This window comes from Carlito syrichta, unplaced genomic scaffold (genome assembly GCF_000164805.1).
Source record: "Carlito syrichta isolate Samal-C Ts95f unplaced genomic scaffold, Tarsius_syrichta-2.0.1 Scaffold315540, whole genome shotgun sequence".
NCBI classification, from domain to species: domain Eukaryota; kingdom Metazoa; phylum Chordata; class Mammalia; order Primates; family Tarsiidae; genus Carlito; species Carlito syrichta.
Window position 1 is genome coordinate 162,529 of NW_007259636.1, and position 16,739 is coordinate 179,267.

A 16,739-nucleotide genomic window follows, 5' to 3' on the forward strand; every position below is an offset into this window, starting at 1 on the left:
GCGGCCCGGGGAGACAGGGAGGGAGGCGACGGCGGCACAAGAGGGCCAAGTGCGGCCGAGAAGAGCAATGCGGGTGTGTCCCGACTGGATAAATGCACGTCGAACCCGCCAGCACGTCCTCGGGCCTTTGCACTTGCTGCTGGCTCTTCCCCGAAGCGCGCTCACATACCTGCGCCGGCTCAATCTGCTCCTAGGTGACCTCTGCTCAGAAGATTTCCCTGACCCTCCTGTCCAAGGTGGTCTTTGTTTTGAGTTTTTACTTACCGAAACACTTGTCACCAGGAGTTCTTAACCAGCCGTGCAATTCATGAGTGGGATTCAGGAAATCGGTGAACCTCCTGAAATGTTAATGTAGAATTTAGTGGCCACGTATGCCATCTGAACATTTTTTCTAAGGAGAAACCACAAATGGCTCTAAAGCAATGGTCTGGGCGTTTTTTGTTTTTTTTAAACTGTGGACCCCTTTGAGAATCTGCCTTGTGCTACCTAAGATCCATCTGGAGCCTGTGGAAATTCCAGAAGGATTAGGCTAAGGACTTGAATCTTAAAATGGCTTATTCTGGTCAAACTCTGAGTAAGAGACAGCAACCAGTGATCCTGTGAAGCAGACCTCGGGTTTATCAATAAACCCTCTAGTTTGGAGGGGTCTTTCCAGGTTTTGTAAATCTTTCAGTGCTTTGTTTTTTTCAGGAGGAAAGAGTGTGTGTTTCTGGTGCAGACAGAGGACCTGTAGGATGTTGCGGTTGCAAATTACTTGACTTGTGAGATGGGGTGTTTCCACGCTATTATAGCCCTACTGGGTACTGCAGTGTCACCGACCAAACTGGATTGGAAGAAGAAAAAAACCTTGAGTTTTATCAGAGAAACTTAGTAATGCTACTCTGTCGTACTTCTTGGCCTCATCCTATGTTCACTTAGCATGTGAGATTTCCTAATACTTGGTTCTGCGGTGAGTATGAATATTAACACACTTTACTGGTTCTGACTAATTGACAGACTCCCACTATCATCAGCAACCTCCTAACGCCTGTAGAACATTGCCAATTAGATTAGTGAACATCTCTAAGTCAAATACTGCCTCATGTTTTCAGTCTTAGTTTCAGGGTTTCATGGTATAGTTGAAAGAACTCTGATTTTAATAACCCAGGATGTTAGATTCCATTCCCAGTTCTGCCAGTTCTCAGTGACTACCTGGGCAAGCTTCTACTCCAAGAATACCTGCCTGTTACCTCAAAAGGTTATGAGGATCAGATGACATAATGGATGTGAAGATCATTGTCACCTACAAAGGACTATATGCAGGTCCATGCAGTCCTACTGAATACCACTGAAGTATCAAAATTATAGAATATCAGAACTGGGAGGGATCAGCAAGCCCGATTTCTTTATTTTAAAGATGGAGAAACAGACATAGTATAAAAGGTCATCGATAAATCACTTTGTTGAAGGTAGCCTTTTTTGAAGCTGTTAAAATTTAATCATTATTTTCATTATCTTGTGGCCTTCATTGGAAATTCTTTTTGCTTCATGAAACTATATATTAGTCCTATGTTTAATCACTAAGGGAACATTTCCCAAGAGAATTACTAATGAACAAAATCCTCCTCGAGCTAAGAAAAAATTGCCAACCAAATGCCTCTCGGCCTGATTTATCCCTATACTGTTTCTCAGGTCAAGTTGCAAAAAATAGATTAGTGCTGCTGTATTCCTGACCATCCGAGATAAATGAGAATCGATAAATGGTCATTTTTGACAAAATATCTCAAAAGTTTTGTTTGGTGGTTTTTGTTTTAACTCTAAGATGTTTATAAATAAGAAGAGTCTAGACTGGACCCCCCCAAATGAAGTGATTCCATGGGGTTTGCATAAGAAATTTAGTAGGCCCTCATTTCTTTTTCATATTCTCTGCATCCATCTAGGTTTTTAGGTTTGCTAATACAGATTACTCTGCTGTTTTAAATGAAATCATTGGCAAAATTTCTGCCTCTTATATTCCCCCACCTAAATTAAGCACATTATAGAGAGAATCAGAAGAAAGCAAGCCCAGTCCTTCCAAACTAAACCTCAGAGCCTTGAGTGTATCTTCCCCCTTCCTCTTGTCCTTCTGATCACACAAGTTCTAGTAGCCTCACTACTGTTGTTATAGGACAGTGATGTCACCAGGTAGGATTCTGATGTCACTCTCCAGTCCCAACAAGAGCGGGTGCATGGAAGGCTGGGTGAGGAAGCAAGATCTTGAGCTGAGCAAGCATCTTCATTGACTCTAAAAGGATACTCTGGAGTCTTCTGTGGTTCACGACCCCAGTGCTAGAAAGGTAGGAAATCCCACTGGACGGATGAAACAGCCCATTTTCTGACCTCTGTGGTTAGAAGGGAGAATTCAGTGGCAAGCAATGGGTAGCTTTTCATGTCCAATCCAGCTTTTTTCTTTATTGACCATAGGAAAACTTCACAACTTCTAGGATATTAAACTGCAGAGCTGGAATATCTGAAAGAATATAGCCACTGATTCTGATACTTCCTTGTGAACCTGTTTCATAATCTGTAAAATAAGATTGTTAGAATAGACGGTTTCTAAGGTACATGTGTCTTAACGATGTGTAAACAGTCAACTTTCTTATCAAATCTAATAGAGAATGCAAAGAATAGTTTTCTCTTTTGTTTTCCACTCTAACTCCAGGCTATTATTCGTCAACTTTTGAATGTACAATAAAGAAGTTTATGAATTCATTTGTTGACTTTATTAAACTCTTTAGGTCTTCAGTCTTTTCCACTTCATAATGAGAAATGCATACATTGATTTAGAAGTCTGAAGGTCACTCTCATCAAAAAGTATTTAAGTACTTATTTGTAGATGCCAACCTGCCCAGCTGTTTAGGGAGTTTTAAAAGTCTAAAGCCAGTTCATGGATGCAGATGAACAGAGGACATAGAAAATACAGTGAACACATGAGAACATATGTATATGAAGTGTTTACTGGATATATAGTAAGCACTTTGTGAAGAGAACAAGAGCATTTTGAGATGTGATTTATTTGTATGATTGGAATAAGAAGGTTTGTTAGGAAATCATTGGATAAGCCTCTGGGGTGAACTTAACCCCAGAAGGAATTGAGCTTCAAAAGGCCTGAATATACACATGACCACCCTAGTAAATTTGAGCAAGACATTTCTTTTTGTTCTCAGATCTCCAATTTATGAAAGAAAAAATGAGCTATCTGGAATTAGAAATGGGCAGAATTTGTATATCCATTGTTTCAGCAGATAATTATTGAGCATCAACTTTAAGCTACTCTGAGGGATACCAAGACAAGTAAGAGAAAGCCTCTGGCCTCACAAAGCCTAATAAAGGAGATAAAATATATGGGAGTAAATAAGTAGTAGATAGAATGTAGAGGTTGAAGCAAAATATGGAAACTAAAGTGAGGGGACATTCACATTCAATTAGATATTTAGAAAATATTTCATAGATGTGGTAGCTTTTGACGGACAATGGAGAAGGGTGGGACGTATAGACATTATTGTGGTACAGGATTGATAGTCTAAATGAGAGTACAACGCTCTAATGTTTTCTGTTGAAATGTCTTAGTAGAGATAGTCCACAAAGGTTAATTAATCTGGAAGACATTAACTGAACTCCCTTTATAACATGAGTATGTATATTTCTCTCAAATCCTAAAAAAAAAATACAAAGTGTTTTGAGTTCCATGGATTCAGGGCACTTAGTCTCCATTCCAACTGTTTATCTTTTTTTTTTTTTTTTTTAAGCAAGATTTATTGAGAAGACAAAATCTCCCACAGTGGGAGGGGACCTGAGAGGATTACCGACAACTGTTATACAAGCAAATTTGAGATTAACTTTTTAGTCTCACTACTGTTGTTATAGAGACAATGGCGTCACCAGTTGTGATTTTGATGTCACTCTCTAGTCCCAACAAGGGGTGGGGTTTGGAAGACTGGACGAGGAGACAAGATCTTGAGCTGATCAGGGACATTCCAACATCTTCCCTGACATTAGAAGTATACTCGAGTCTTCCAGCATTCACTATTCCAGTGCTAGAGAGGTAGGAAATCCCGCTAGATTGATAAGACAGCCCATTTTCCGACACTCTGTGGTTAGAAGGTAGAATTCAGTGACACGTAACTGCGCTTCTTATGTTCAATCCAGCCTAATTCTTCTGCCCAGCCCATTTTAATTTCGCCTTGGAGTCACCTGGAAAGAAAGGAACTGCTCCTTTCTTTAAGTAGCATTAAAGCCAAACCTACCATCTTTACTGGTGGAGTTTTGGTTTGTTACAGGTTTGACCAGGTCTCCTTGGCCTTTCTTTTGAGGCTATGAGGGAGCTCGTTTCTGCTTCCCAATTTGATGGAGTGGAAGCCTGACCACCTACTGACCTCATCTCCATTGTGTGGCTGTTGCTAACGTGCTTCTCTTTCCAGTGCTCCAGAAGCAAAGCGGAAATAGTGTAGCCGAGTCCAATCCCCATCCCCTTTCATTTGTGTCTGTTTTGAGACAATGTTGGAGACATTGGAAAGGAGAAGTTGGCCATCTTGTTCCACCTTGACAATTGAGAATTATAGATCTGAACGAAGGTTGTAATGAAAAGAGGAAACTTTGGTGTGGAAGCCTGAAATGGAAGTCCATCATGGAAAATGAGAGCAAAGACCAGTTTCTCATACTTTTGGTACCATTGAATAACTGAGTCATTGTGATAGTTGGCCATGTTTTCAAAGACTACCAAGTAAGATATAGTGGGGCAGGTCTCCATTGATGGGAATAAAGCCGAAGGCCAAGGAGTATACAGAATAGCTACTATGATACTCAGTTGGGAGAAGAGACAATTAGAGCAGCAGATATAGGCAATTTAAGAATAGTGACTCAAATGGCAAAAGAGGGAAGCAGTTAGAGGAAAGCTTGGGGTGAAAAAAGACAATTAAAATGTGCCATTACTGAGATTAGGTCCTAGAGCAAAGTGTTGGGAGGGCTTTGAAAGAATCCACATTAGCTAGGATATCACTGCAACCTTGAACAAAGACCCGTTGTATGGTACACATGACATCTCTGTTCTGGCATTCAGAAATTTGGCTGAACCATGAAGACTAAGAATTCCTCCAGGATCCTTGGCTAATTGGTGAAGAGATTGATTGGTCTTAAGAAATAGCTAACAGATTTGCAGCTAATATGAGTAAGTTAGTGCTCTAGAAGTTCATTAGAAGTAAGACATCTATCACTTAAAAACTAAGTAGGTGGGGGCAAGGACGAAGTAAATTAATTCCATTTTGGTCATACTGAGTGTTGAAGGTCTACTGGAAATCCAAGAAGTAGGGTTTGAGAAGGGTTGTCTAGTAAGGACACAAAGAGTAGGACATGGCCGTCCATGTTCATTCATTTAACAAAGATGTGTTAAGCACCTGTAGCAGGTAGCAGGTAACAGGCACTAGCCTATTCACTAGAGATACAAACATTTATTTATTCATTATTTATTTTTGAGGCTTTTGTTGACTTGTGGTCTCACTGTGATGCTCAGGCTAGAGTGCAGAGGCATATTGGTGGTTCACTGCAGCCTCAACTTCCTAGACTCAGGGGATCCTTCCATCTCCGCCTCCTCAAATGGCAAAAGGACTACAGACACACACTACCTCGCCTGGTTATTATTATACTTTATTTTTTTAGAGAGGAGGTCTCACTACATTGCCCAGGCTGGTCTCAAACTCTGGGGTCCAAGCACTGTCTTCCCTCCTCCACCTCTCAAAGTGCTGAGATTACAGGTATGAGGCACTGAGCCTGGCTTGAGATACATATATGTCTGTGAAGTCTTCCTGCAGCTGAGAGCTGAGGATTAAAAGATCCAGAGGGCAGTGGGTCTGAAGTAGCTCTCAGGGCGGCTTCCACCGAAAGCGTCGCTCCTGCTTTCCATCCCTCAGCTATTCAGCTTAATTCTCCTTACTTTCACATAACCTGCACCTTTGATGACTCCCCCCTTTTTTTCTATTTCCAGATGTCAGACAGGATTGACTGGTTACAAAGTCAAAGTGAAGTATGCAGAGTCGATGTCTATTCACCTGGAGACAACCAATCCCCCAAGTGGAAATTGGTAAGGATCAATCTCCTTGTAAGAATATGTGGGTGACATCAACAGTAGCCTAATCCTGTCCTCCACACCACCTACCTCTTACTTTTGAAGGTGGGATTCTTGGGGGGGAGAGGGCACGTGCTCCTATAGAGCAAAAAATTCTCATCTACGGTTTTCTGGAAAAAATGTGCTTGTCATGGTATTTAGTAGGCAAAATGTGCCATAAGTGAAGAATATATGTGTGTATAACAGCTGCAAAATGTTGATTTTCAAGTAAATAGGATTGAGGATAAGTGTCTCCAAGGCTCACAAAAAATATTTTCTGAATAGTAGGATGCCTTAAAATTCTCAGAACTATAAACTCTCATCTAAATTGTTGTTCTGCCTTCATCATTCAAAACAAACATTTGCTAAATAGTACTAGGCATTGTATCAGTCAGGGTCCAGTCAGAAGATAAAAACCACACTAGTTACTTATTATTAGAAAATAAATTACTAGGAAAAGGTGGCTAAGTATTAAAGGGTCCAGGAGAGGACTCAGGAATTCCAGAAATAACAAATGCAGAAAGCCTCTACACCCCCAAGCTGAGAGAGAGTAAAGGAGTAACCCAGAGGGGTGATCTCAGAACTCAGATCTCCCTCTCCCTCAACCTAAGCCATTTTGCATCTCTTTGAAAAGAACAGGGCCACTACGGGAAACCTGCCAGAGATAACAGATGAACCAGCAGGGAAACATTTTCCTCCCAATATAACAGTACACTGCTCCCCAGTGCCTTTCACTGACTAAGCCAACAGCCAAAGGAGAAATGTTTAAAGGTCCCAGCTGTATAACCACAAAGCAAGGGTGGGTTTGGAGGGAGAGACAAAAGGCACAGAAATCGATAACTGTGATGTGTGGTGGGTCAGGTGTACAAAAAATAAACTAGAGTCCTCTCCTTTTAAGTATCTCACAATCTAATGGAATCATTTTGTGATCCTCATCCTTAATATTAACTTTTAGCAAACACCTATTTGCATGTAATGTTACGTGACCCATCTTCTTCTATATGTCCAAAATCAATTTGGTCTGCCTATATATAGCCTGAAAGAAAAAACACTAACAGATCTACATAAGACATTAAGACATATAGATAATCAATATCCAAGCAAATTAGGGCCAACTACAATTGCTTTTATTAGGTCTTTGATTTACTTCACTTTCATTTCAAGTAACAGAAGGCAGATAAGTTTCAATGTTAAACCGAATGAACTTTATTTATTGATTTATTGATTCTTTACTGCGTAGAAACACTCTGAGGCATACAAAAAGGAATTAAACAGTTTCTGCCCCTGGGGACCTTATTATTCATTTTGGAAAAATAAAAAATATTCATATGAAAATCTAAATATAATTTAAACGCTCTAAATAACTCTCGGACACTAATGAAAAGAAGTTCATGATTACTTGCCAAATGAATTTTGTAGAAAGTAACTGCTGTGCCGGGCTCGGTGGCTCAGCCTGTAATCCCGTGCCTTGGGAGGCCGAGGTGAGTGAATTACCTGAGCCCGTGAGTTCGAGACCTGCCTGGGCAACTTGGCGAGACCTCATCTCTACAATAAATCAAAAAATCAGCCGGCGTGGTGGCGCATGCCTGTAATTCCAGCTACTTGGAAGGCTGAGGTGGAAGGATCGCCGGAGCCCAGCAGGTCGAGGCTGCTGTGGCTGGGAGCAGCCACGGCACTCCAGTCTGGGTGACAGAGTGAGACTCCAAATCAAAAAAAATAAAAATAAAAGAAAGTAACTGCTATGGGTATATAAATGGGTCATTTACATTTAAAAATAATGGGAAGTAGCTAGAGAAAATTGCATAAAGTATATAAAATTGAAGAGAAATACAACAGGAAGGTCTGTAATTGACTTCAAACTAAGCTACTGGAGCAAAAGGTGGACAAGAGGAGAAAATAAAGCCCATTAACCCTGTTTATATTCAACTTCATGAACATGAAAATCTGCTGTGGTCTTAATACTCAGAGATAAGTAGGCACCCTGTTTTCCCAACTTCTCAGGACTCTACTGTGTCTGAAGAGGATGGTAGCAAAAGGGCACAGGGGTTTGAAAAGATGCGTGCTTAATTATAGACTGCTAAGAAATGTGGTGCTTGGTGTGGTGCTGAGGCTACATCAACCACTTTGACAAAATCCTGTGGGTAGAGTGGAATAGTGGACATAAGATACACACATTTTAGATTTCAGAAAACATAAACAGCAAAATCCTATAAGTGAGGCAAGTTAACAAAACTCCAAGAACGCCATGGGAAAGCTCTTGGCTGTAATGTAGGGTTTTGTTTGTTTGTTTGTTTTTAGTGTTATGTGAAAAGAATTAAAATGGATAAAATAATAAACCCCACAACTACACTCTAATAAGACTTTCCTGTACTTAGTTACAGCCCAATTATGGAAACATGCCCAATTGCAGACTAGTGTGCTTGTTTGTAAATAACTAGGGGGTATTCGGTGATTATTTTCAGAAAAACGTAAGATCAACATTCTCATTTAGTTTAAAAAATGAATGTTAAGGAAGTTATTTAACTCAACGAGGAAATTGGTGAGGTATTACAACCAGCTTAAAGGAGAATAAAGATGCACTTGAAGATCAGGAATATGAAATTATGTGCAAATAGAGGCAAAACTGGCTTGTTTCACAGTGAAGGGAGGCCAGCCGAACTCCCATTAGCCACAATTTACATGTCGATAGACAAGAGTTATTTTGCATTGCAATTAATTATCTACAGCTTACAAAGTTGTAAAAGAGCTCCCACAGACTCAGAATCAGATAATGTGGAAGATTATAGACAACACTTAGTCTATAGACTGTAGATTATAAACTGTAGACAATGCTTAATTTTCTACTGAAGCCAAATATTTTTCCCTATAACCTCCATTTTGATTAAAAAAAATCATCACAAATAAGATTATTCTTGATCACAAAATGAGGTTGGTGTCATCAGATTTGGCCTGATTATTTACATAGGTACAGGAGTTTGACAGGCCTTGTTAAGTTTGCTTTCCTGAAAGTTTTCATAAGGAATGTCAGATTAGATTTTTAAAGGCCTTTCTTCTGCAATTAGGAAGTCAAGCCCAAGGAGCTCTTGCCAACAGGTTTTACCTGCAGTTTCTAAAAAAACAGCTGGTACACAATTGATTTCTCTGAAAATATCGTTCCCAGTTATAGTCCCAACCATTAATATTAATCATATCTTTTAACCAAAGTACTTTCTATTTCACAACGAAAACCTAGAGGGGGAGTGTGTGATTGTAAACTATCACACACCAGCTAAAACACAGATGCACAGAATTCATGAATACATATGAAGACAACTTCCAACAGCCACACATATCCTGTACACGGCCTCTCTAAGTGACAAAAATGAGAATATTTATTAACAGATCCAAAGACATAGGCACTCTATAATAAAAATAAGAAGCAAAAGCCTGTAAACTTTATGCTTAGCATCAGTGCTTCAGTATTCTATCTTACTTAGACATGATTGAGTGAATCACATCTAATTATACTTAGATATGTATTCAGTGAATATAGATTTTCAAACTCAATTTAATAGCACTTCAGTATTTTAAGTTACATAAAGATGTTGGAAAATTATCATCAAGCTGGCATAATATAAAACATAATAACTGTTGAAATAAAGTTTATCAGAATGGTTTTTCAACTTAGTTAAACACAAATTTACATTTTTCATAATCTTCAACATTAAGTAGAAGTAATGCTAGCTTATTGTATCTTTATAACCTGTATAAGTTTATGACGAGCATATCAAAGTAAAATAAAAATGTGCACTTTAATATACTTAACTCTGACAAATCAGAAAAAACATAGCTATTTTTTATTAAACCAAAATTACTAAACTAGTATCATTTACCTAATTTATGTGAACTTGTGTTCCTGAAATGTTTCTGAGTTAGAGTCTATTTTAAAAGTACTATACTTTTTCACTAGCGTTCCCTTCTAATATTTTATGTATTAGAAATTCGATTTCCTTATCTTGTGGGGATCTTAAGAATATTCAATTTACATTTGTATTTATATATGTATGTATAAGCCAATTGGAATAGAGATCTTTGAATTGAAGAGACTTTACAATGTAACTTAATAATACCATCTGGAGAAAGACATTACGACTTACAACTTAGGCTTTTCTGAAATACAGACACAATGACACAGACACTGATAGAGACAGTTTATGGCTTCAGTGCTAAACTTTCAGCCATGTGTCAAAAGTAGAGAAAGAAACATAAAACTTACTTATCAAAGAGCTCTTCTCCTTTCAAGAGGGCAGAAAATTCTGCATGTCCAAGATGGACCAAAAATACTAGCAAAACAGGTAGTCTGTTGTCCTTCACCCAACAGACAATAGATCTCTATAAACCATTAATCTATTAAAGATATCACCAAATGGGCAGACAGTAAAATCAAACTCCCAATCATTGCTGCCACCAATGATTATTGTCCGTAAATAGCCAAAATCAAAATCAGTAGAGAGGAAAAATAAAACTGGAAAAACAAAATGTCTGCAATGTTCTCTTGCCACTCTGGGGACCAAGAAAACTCTTTGCAGCTGGTATACCTCTCTCATGATGCAGTTTACCTCCCAGGTAAATCTAGGTGTGAGGTTCAAAAGACACAAATGGATCAGAAATATTGACATGCATGTGCACATGCAGGCAAAGCCAACCTTCTCCACAGGGAAACAGGAAGTCCCCTTAAACGTGTGGAGATAAGAATTATGTTGCATTGCTACCAGTTACCTACAGTTTCAAGTTGTAAAATAACTCCAACAAAATGAGAATCAAAGGGTACCTGCATAATCAACGTTTGTATACCTAAGCCTGCATTGTACCCCACATCTTTATAATAAAAAAAAAAAGAAAATGAGAATAGGATAATGTGGAAGGGTATGCTATAGATGACATATAAATTTTCCAGTGCAATACAAAATGTTCCCTGTAGTAGGTGCTATTCAATTTAAGAGAACCATTTGGGAGGATTTTGAAACAAGGATCATGGACTTTAGCCCAACATGATCCAAGCAGCTTAAACCAGTCCTGAGGAAGACTAGTACAATTGCTTTTCTCTTCTTTCCAAGTCATCAAAACTCAGCAGGGTGCTAGAGGGGTGGAGTGCCCTGGTTTTAGAGTCAGAACTGGATTTTAATAACAGCCATGGACCAGCTATAAGATGCTAGCCAAGCTATTTTACTTCTCTAAGCCTCTGTTTTCTTATCCATGAAGCTGAAAGAGTAAAACCTACCTTACAGGGTGAGTAGGAGGATCAAACTAATGTGTGTAAAGCTCTTAGCTCTTAGTTCTTGGCAAACGTTCAAGTGTTTAACAAATAGTAGCTGGTGACTATAATGCTTAGCAATAAAAATATCAAATTATACTTTAAAGATGGACAATATTTGTGGTCATTTACAGAGAGGAGTATGAACTCCAATAACTACACTGATGCCTTATATTTGGTAGTAAGTAGGACACTTTGATATACACTATCCTATTTTGTTCTATGTCAAGTGAAAAGAGTTTTTTCCACTTATAGATGATGGTACAGTATGTAAATATATAAATATGTGCATGTGCTTATCACAGCTGGTGATCCAAGGATTGATCAGAGAATCTGTATTCACACAAAATTAATAAATTTCCCACAGATATTAACTCTTCAATTATAAATCAGATTGTGAACTCAAGTGATGTCAATTAGTCCTTTGGAAGCCATTTGACATACCAAGATTGTGTTTGTTTGGGAGGCCAAGCCAAGAGGTTTGCCTGAGTTCAGATGTTGGAGACCAGCCTGGGCAGCATGTCGAGACCTTGTCTCTACAATAAATTTTAAAAAAAATTAGCCAGGTATGGTAGCACAGGCCTATGGCTCCAGCTTGGAAGGCTGAGGCGGAAGGATCACCTGAGCCCAACAGATCGAGGCTGCGGTGGCCGTGAGCATGCCATTGCACTTCAGGCTGGGTGACAGAGTGAGACCCCCAACTCAAAAAAAAATTGTGTTTGTGTAGCCTGACAGAAGGATTAATTATGCATAATTGTCCTTGAATTTTCTGTTTTAAAGAAAATTACTTGTAATAAGAGGCCTACATAAAAACAGGTAAACCATAGACAATAGCAACTAATAATCAATGTAAGAAAAAAAACTACGGGTTCAGTTCAAATGCTATCTCTTCTATGTAGCTGATGACTATCAGATTTGAAGGATATATGTTGTTAGAAGCAATATAATGTAGTGGCTGAGAGCACAGGATCTGGGACCACACTATCGGAGTTGGAATTTCTGCCGTAATACTGTTGAGATTAGCTCTATTGCACCATTAGTGGTATTAGTGGTATAAACCTTTTGAGGGGAACCAAAAAAATCACCTAGAATTATTTTTTGGAGGGTGGGCCTCTTATAGGGCTTCCCACTCTAGGTAACTGTTCTGGGAAGCCATGGGCATCGGTGTACCAGCTAGTGTTGTTGCGAGAGGCTGCGTTTGGTTTAGGTCAATTTCTTCTGCAGATTCTTTCAATAAGTTTGCCCATTTTGTGATGGGTGATTTACAATACAAGCGCACCTGCCTATACCGCCCTGAGTGTTCAGCAATTTTTGATCAAAAACAGCATGACCCTGAGCTCCACCCTCCCCATCCCCATTCGCCTGATCTCACCCTGAGCAACTTTCGCTTCCCTGGATGAAAAAAGTCCTCAAAGGGAAACATTTTGCCGATGTGGAAGAGATGAAACAAAAAATGGTGGAAGGACTGAAAGGCATCAAAATTGATGAGTTCAAAAACTGTTTTGAACAGTGGAAAAAGCATCTCAATAGGTGTATTGTATCAAACAGAGAGTGCTTTCAAGGAGAATGAAGTGTAAACATATTAGACTAATACACAATCTTTTATAGATTCCTATTTGGGGGGTCACCCCTCATATTGCTGTTGGAATTTGCTGTATTATTTCAAATGTATAGCTCACTTAAACTTTCAGTTATTCGATTTCCTCCTCAGTAAAATGATAAGGATAATAACAGAGCTAACATTTAGGTTCATTATAACAATATTAAATGAGATTATAGCCTTACAATAACTGGAACAGTGCCCAATACATAGTAAGCACTCGATACATGTTGTTTACATTTACTGCAAAGATGGAGCAAGCTTGAGAGGCATGACACTTTTAACTAGCCTGTGAGGTTGTTCTGAAAATCACCTGTCTTTACTTTGCTGTGGTCAGATGAATCTTTCTTTATTTTGAAGGATGCCTCAACGGATCCTGTCAGAGTGCTCAGCTGGCTCCGCAGAGACCTAGAGAAAAGTACAGCAGGGTTCCAAGACGTCAGGTTCCAGCCCAGAGAATCATCCCCTGGGGAGACGACCAACGCAGAAGACCCCTCCAAAGCTTTCTCTGTGGACTATTACAACACCACCACCAAGGGCAGTCCAGGGAGATTGCATTTTAAGATCTCCCACAAAGAGAATCCCTGCCAGGGCCCCAGGGCCCAAATTGGTAACAAGAGTTCAGTAGATGAAGTTTCTTCTATGCTAATCGCCTCACAAATCTAGTCATAGCTATGGCCCGCAAGGAGATTAATGAGACAATCGATGGTTCTGGAAAACAAATGTATCCATCAGTCATTTTATGTGGGAGATGAACCCCCTCCCAACAAATCCCTGAGTAACATGGCATCAGAGCTGGTGAATGAGACCGTCTCTGCGTGTGCCGGGAATGCTGTCCCAGACAAGGCTCCACGCTCTGGAGACAGAGCCTCCAGGTCATTACAGAGTCTCCGTAATTTGAAATACAAGTCCACTGTGAAGATCAAGGAGAGCAACAAGGGCAGCCAGGGCCCTTCCAGGAAGTCTTTCTTCTTTAAGGAGGTGCTAGAATCTCGCAATGCGGGTGATACCAGGGAGGGTGGAAGAAGGCTATTTCGAGGGCAGGAAAGGCCTGACGACTTTACAGCTCCTGTCAGTGATGGGATCATGATGTATGCCAACAGCGTGGTGTCTGATATGATGGCTTCCATCATGAGGACACTGAGGATCCAAGTCAAAGACACAACCATCATCACCATCGTGTTGAAGAAGGTTCTGCTCAAGCATACGAAAGAGGTGGTCTCCGATCTCATTGACTCCTTCATGAAGAACCTCCACAGTGCCACAGGGACCCTCATGACTGATGAAGACTTTGTCTCGGCGGTGAAAAGAAATGTCTTCTCTCATGGAAGCCAAAAGTCCTCTGACATCATGAACGCCATGCTGAGTAAGCTATACGATGTGATGTTAGCCAAGAAGGTCCCTGAGATTATCAGAAAAACTGAGGACAGGTCTGAGAGTTTTTCCCTTTTCTCCACGAAAGGAAAGGGTGACCCCAAAAACCGAAATGTGAACTTTGCAATGAAATCGGTAGACGAATTGAGAGAAAAGGTATATCCGGCATCCAACCCAGCGAAGGAGAAGACTTGTGCCGAAACTCTGAGTGAACACATCATCAAGGAGGGGCTGTCCCTCTGGCATGACAGTCAACAGAACAAATGTAAATCTCCAGGTTTGCAGCGGGCAGCAAGTGGTGCTCCCAACAAACAGTATATGTCTGCACCTGACATTCCCTTGGGGTATTCTCATGATGCTTGTGACCTCAGCCCTCCTCTGTGTCACCCAGAGGAACCTGAGGATTTGATGTGTGATTCAAAGTCCTGGGCCAAGGACCTGATTGTATCTGCCCTACTTCTGATTCAACACCACCTGGCCCTGGGAGGAAGAATGGATGCAGGGAGCTTCCTTGAAGCCGCTAGCACCACCAACTTTTCTACCAACAAGCCCCCTGAAGTTTCCAATAAGTCCTGCGTCAACCAAGAACAAGCAGAAAAGAAGACTCTAATGAGTGTTTTCTTCAATTTTATACGGACCTTACTTAGTGAGACAATTTTCAAGAGTGGCCACAGTCCTGAACCCAAGGTGCCGGAAGAGCCAGTCAGGGAAGAAGATACGCACCGGTGTGAAAGAACTATGACCCCTTCTTCTGCCAGCCCATGTGAATGTGATGAGGCTGGTGGTCCCCTTTCTGGGATGACCAAGATGATAGTCAACCAGCCAGATGGCGACATGGATGGGAAGATGGTAGAACATCTGATGGATTCAGTGATGAAGCTGTGTCTCATCATTGCCAAGTCCTGTGACTCCCACTTGACAGAGCTGGGAGACGAGAACTCTGGAGATGCCGGTGGGCCCACAACAGCCTTCCCAGATAATTTGTATGATTGTTTAGCAGTCAAGGGGACAGAGACAGCAGAAGCCATCCTGCAGAATGCCTATCAGGCTATCCATAGTGAACTGAGAGGTGCCTCAAGACAGTCCCCTGAAGAGTGTCCAGCACCCAAGATCATTGTCAGCAATCACAAACTCATGGACACAAGTCCAGACAAGCAACTCCAAGCCGTCCTTCAATGGGTGGCTGCCTCTGAGCTCAATGTCCCTATTTTGTACTTTGCTGGTGATGATGAAGAGATCCAGGAGAAGGTAAGAAACAAAAGTCAGAGGACTTTGGAAAGTTTTGTTGAGTGTTAATAGGGATTTTAAGTTCTGGTTTCTTTCTAAATGGGAAGCTAGCCACAGGAAAGGTAAAATGGCAACAGGAGGATTTGAAGATTTTGCCTCTTGGAAAAGAAAATGGATACGGCAAAATTCTATCTTGCCCAATGAGATGCATAGCAAAGGGGCAAAAAAAGGATAAGTGATATTTTTCTCTGTTTTCTTCATTTTGCGGTAGGTGCACACAGATAAGGAACCTTTAAATAATTTGGTGGAAGAATCTGATTAAGATCTGGGCTTCAGTCTGAGCTTTGGATACAACTCCATTGCTCAAAGGTGAAATGAGGCTGCGGAAAGTATCCCCGGGATGTGTTAGGGAGTGGGGCCGAAGGTCTGGATTTATGACCTGTTCAAACCTGTCACAACTCTCTTAGTTGGTTGTCTGGGTGATGTTGGGAATTTGAAGGGATTCAATAAATAACCCCCCCCCCACACACACACTCTAAATTCTAAATCAGCTGAAAAGTAAGACGAAAGCATAAGGCTGATGAGAAATCAAGATGGATGAGTTGCCTTCTAAGTACTTGCCATCCACAAAAGGTGCCCAGCGAGCCTTGGAACTGCTCACTGAAGGGATACCTTGAGTCTGGAGAGGGCACACGCTGACCCAAGACACTGCTGCCTCATACCACGGAACAGGGATTCAAAAAGAGAGACCAAGCCGGGCTCGGTGGCTCAGCCTGTAATCCCGCGCCTTGGGAGGCTGAGGTGAGTGGATTGCCTGAGCCCGCAGGTTCAAGACCCACCTGGGCAACTTGAAGAGACCTCACCTCTACAATAAATCAAAAAATCGGCCGGATGTAGTAGTGTGCGCCTGTAGTTCCAGCTGCTTGGCAGGCTGAGGCAGAAGGATCGCCTGAGCCCGGCAGGTCGAGGCTGCGGTGGCCGGATCGGTCACTGCACTCCAGTCTGGGCGACAGAGTGAGACTCCAACTCAAAAAAACCCCAAAACAAAACAAAAAGAGAGACCGTTCCCACAACACTACACACACACACACACACACACACACACACACACACACACACACACACAC

The 16,739-nt window shown here is 40.9% G+C and overlaps 1 protein-coding gene across 1 annotated transcript in view; it reads right to left on the reverse strand.

Annotated features, from left to right (window-relative positions):
* Positions 1–10,404, reverse strand: part of LOC103275551 (NADH dehydrogenase [ubiquinone] 1 alpha subcomplex subunit 9, mitochondrial) — a 43,273-nt gene extending 32,869 nt beyond the window's left edge. The window contains exons 1-2 of the mRNA XM_021706406.1: positions 10,374–10,404; positions 2,863–2,870 (exon numbers count right to left, since the gene is read on the reverse strand). The gene's annotated coding sequence lies outside the window, so the exon portion shown is untranslated. The remainder of the gene's footprint in view (positions 1–2,862; positions 2,871–10,373) is intronic.
* Between the last annotated feature and the right edge of the window lie 6,335 nt (positions 10,405–16,739).